The sequence below is a fragment of the Eptesicus fuscus genome, chromosome 4 (genome assembly GCF_027574615.1).
Source record: "Eptesicus fuscus isolate TK198812 chromosome 4, DD_ASM_mEF_20220401, whole genome shotgun sequence".
Taxonomy (NCBI): Eukaryota; Metazoa; Chordata; class Mammalia; order Chiroptera; family Vespertilionidae; genus Eptesicus; species Eptesicus fuscus.
Genome location: NC_072476.1, coordinates 81,771,251 through 81,775,373, shown reverse-complemented (window position 1 = coordinate 81,775,373; position 4,123 = coordinate 81,771,251). Strand labels below are relative to the sequence as shown.

Here is a 4,123-nt window from a genome sequence, read left to right as displayed (position 1 = left end):
ATTTCTTGCCTTATGCGCAATAAAAAAAGAAATGAGAAATGTATGATTTTTTTTTCTTCAGCTTTCAAACTATGTCTCCAATTTTAAGGGGACTGGGGCTAAGGCTTGAAAAGAATGAAGTTGTATTGGAGGTTGGTGGCAGCTACATAAAATCTTGCCTTCTTAATTATTTCTCTTGCTTAATCAATGAAATCTCAACCATTGTCATGAAATCAGGACCAGAAGAAACCTTAAGACATAATTTAGAGCCTCCTTTCTCATCAAGGTGATCTATCAATTATTTTTGTTAGCTGACTGGTCAAGTTTATGATTGTCTTTATTTGAAAAAAATCTTCCTAGAAAATTGTGGCTTGGTTTATAAACTCCCAGTAGTCCATTTCTGAGCTCTGAGGAAGCTTGCCTTCTGAGCTATCTGATCTTTTTTCTGGGGAAGAGATATTCTGGGATGGTTCCACCTCTTGTTTTTAATTTCTTTCTTAGGCCTCTTATAGACTAAGTTCTCTCATATAGCAGCATGAGCTCTCTTGTACATCTCCTCCATCATGTCTAGAGTTACGTTGCTCTTTATGTATTGAGAGAATTGTGTCTTGTAAGTGTCATCTTGTTCCAGTAGGTAATGCACATGATCTGCAATGTTCTGACCCAGGATGTACTTCCGCTGTACTTCTGCCTTGAATTCCTTGCTTTTTGAATATCACCAGAGAATAGTTTGGTACTGTGAAGGGTAGACAAGACCCTGTCCACAGCTCCCTTCAAGACCCCAAAAGTTTTACTTCCAGTAGTAGTTCTGGCAAACCCTGCAACCAAATAGCAGGTAAAGGCACCAGGTTGACTATCAATGCTTTCCACATGGTATTCATCTTCAGTCACATCCACTTGGCCTTCATTCACCTTGTCCATGCCAAATCTGTTTAGAAGCCTGCGGGCCAGCAGCAGGCCAGTACAATGTGCTGCAGCATAATTTGTCAGGCCAACCTGAACCCCATACTTTGGGTCCATGAGCATAAGCTGCACAAACTATTTTATCTCCTTCTATACGGGCATAAGGAATCTGAAAAATGCTATTTTTGTTGGTTACACAAACTATCATCCTGTATTTGGGTGTATTGTATGTATTTTTACCCTGGATTAACATGTGGTTCTGGGAATAATAATCAACTGTACCCTCTCATCGTTTTCTACATTTTACTTGGTATCTCTTGAAGGAGGCCTTATTCTTGACAACTTTAACAAACTCCATCCTGTGGAAGAGAGAGCCATGTTCATGGCTAGCCATAGACCCACAAGGTCAGCATGGCTCTGGGGTTGGGGAGCAAGGTGGTCCTAAAATTTTTTTTTTAAAGGAAGATAATCTGTTCATTGGGGGGTATGGGCTTTCACATGCTTGGCTAGTAACATTTTCTGCCACGATTTTCCCCTGGCATCCAGCCACTTGCTATTAAGTTTGGCACAGGTTTCAGATTTAGAGACAAATTCAAGGCCCACCTTTAGCAGTTTTCCAGTGTTGAGTGTTATATACTACATGGCGATTTGCCTGCTTTTTTCAACTATTTGATCCTTGTATATTGGGTATAGATTGTAAGACATCTCAAATATTTTGTGATATAGGCCAGAATGAGTAAATGATTGAATAAATAAAATAATAAAGCATGTCCTCAAAGCTACAGTTTAAGAACACTTTGGCTAGTTCTGAAGAACAGCTGGTTATCATTACATTTTAATAGAGACAACAGAGCCTGGCCATGCTTCAGCCCTTTCTGATGAGAAATACCCTGACCACATCCTTTTTCTTACCACCCTCATTTGCTTTAAGGAATTGACCAGTGGCAGGCATCTGACCATTGCACTGGCCAGATGATGGCCTATAATGTGACCTGGCACCAACAGGTGATCTGGGCCAATCAGATTCAATCTCCTGAGAAACTGAAGTGCAGCTAGAGTGCGCTAGTTAGTATGAGGAAGCTGAAACTGAAGAATCTTGATTTAGAGAGGAGCCCGAGAGACCATAATGCCGAGCTAGTTACGAGGGAGCAGAAACTATGCTGAAGTCAAGAAACTGGGCAGGAGAGAGAAGGGAATGAGTCAGGATGGCCCACAGACACAGCTGGGAGAACAGCTGGACCCAGAGCTGCCGCTCTTCCTAGAAGTTCCCGCATCTGCTTCCAGTCCACATGCATTCTCCTGGTAAACCTCCCGATTTCCAAGGAAACTTGACCGAGCCTTTGTTGTTTACAGCCAAGAGTCTCGACATGTGTCAACGCATTCCTTTTCTTCCCGTTTTCACGCAGTTAACAGAGTTTATACTTGATTACTTTGAGCTTTTCCATTTTCCCAGTAAGATTTAAAAATTATTGTCTCATAGATAGATCTCTGAGAGCAGAATTTTGACAGAAGTCAAACAGAAAGAGCTCATTAGACCCATTTACTTATCTTCAAATAAATACTGTATTTAAAAATCCTAAATATTTATGGAAGAAGATTCCCTAACTTCCTCCAATGGCTTGCTCAATTTTCTCATAAATAGTAGACAGCGCTCATCTGCCAAGAGGCCCCACTCTCTGATACTTGCACACACTGGGGTTTTCTCCTCTCTTTCTAGTTGTTCTGGGTGGAATATCTGACTTTTTGACTTGACTTCTCTCAGACGTGCCCCTTGACTCCTCTTAACCCATTCTTGGGCGAGTTGTTTCCCTCTCTACAGCCCAGTTCCCTATACCAGAGGCCTATTCGGGGTGAACAGGAGGGGTCTATCAGAAGCTGAACCTTTTTAAACTTTAAACACAGTCAAACTTATATACTGTGCTATAGAAAGATCCAGAACTTTTTGTCACTCCACCTCCTACAAGGGAAGACTGGTGATTAGCTTGATGGAAATGTAGATCCCACAGGGGTTCTGCCATGTTAGTCATTGTCCTTCATTTATCAGAGTCACCTCCAACTTTAAGAAACATGCAGATACTTAAGCCACTAGAAATACGTAATGCTCCTCATTTTCATTCCTTTTGTGTTATTTGGGCCAAATACCTGCCACATACAGCCCATATTTAAATAATTCATGAATTTTTGGATGTCTGGTTTCGTTTGGAGTCATCTTAATGACAACATTGACTGTACAGAAAATCATACAAGTTGTGTGCATAATCCAATTTGCTCATCAGCTGAAAATATCAGAAGGACTTTTCAACCTGAATATGCATGGACGCTGGATATTCCAAGAAGGATAATTCTGAGCCACAGTCTGATACATGTTTCTATGGTTGATTCCCAGTTAATGGTGGCTGGATTTGCCACATTTTCTTGCATTGCAAGGCCTGCTCATTCTTAGCTTTATGCACTTTTAACACCTCTTCTATTGAGAAGCTTGCATTGTAAACATTTCACTTACTTTCTATGGGAGAACCTTAGCTGCTTTATGGTAATCATGCATTGACACTCCCCCACCCCTTCCCAGACATTCATGCCTCTGTGTCCCATAATGTTCTCATTCTATGAGCTGAATGTCCTCCTTTCCTTGTCAAGCTCCCAAGGCCCAGATTAAGTACCCCTTTTCTCTGAATTCTTCTGACTTTTCCAGTTCTATCTGGTCCCCAGTTCTTCTGAACCTTTACAGCCTTAGCCATTCATACCAACTTAACTTTTAGTATAAACTGTAATGGATTGCTTCCTGCTGTTCAGGTCAGCCCCTGAACCAAATCACAAACTTTGAAATGAAACTGGGATCATGGCCTTTACTATGACTTTATGCTGCATGCATCTTGCCTGAGCATTCATCCTGATACCACAAAAATATGTTTGGGTTGATCCACTTCAACTCTATTTCCTTTGCACGTGGAAAAGCAATATGAAGCATACTCACCACCACTTCTTCGGCAGGAAAAGCTAGGGGGGCACAAACCTTTGAATTATTCTGGAAAAGGACTTTTATTTCCCCAGGAATTGCCATTGCAGAAGAGCAGGCTGAAGAGAGAGGACAGTCTCCCAGTTCTTCATAAACTTGCTTCATTAGGTTGTTCTAAGAGGATGCTCAGATGTTCTGACATGCCCATACTGAAGCATACCTATAAAATCCCATTCAAAAGTGAAGCCTAAATGATAGTTTAAATTATCCTTCTGAGCGTGGACA

At 41.2% G+C, this 4,123-nt stretch overlaps 1 pseudogene; it reads right to left on the bottom strand.

The window, feature by feature from the left end:
- Positions 1-335: 335 nt before the first annotated feature.
- LOC103305317 (60S ribosomal protein L5-like) lies at positions 336-1,240 on the bottom strand (annotated as a pseudogene).
- Positions 1,241-4,123: the final 2,883 nt, after the last annotated feature.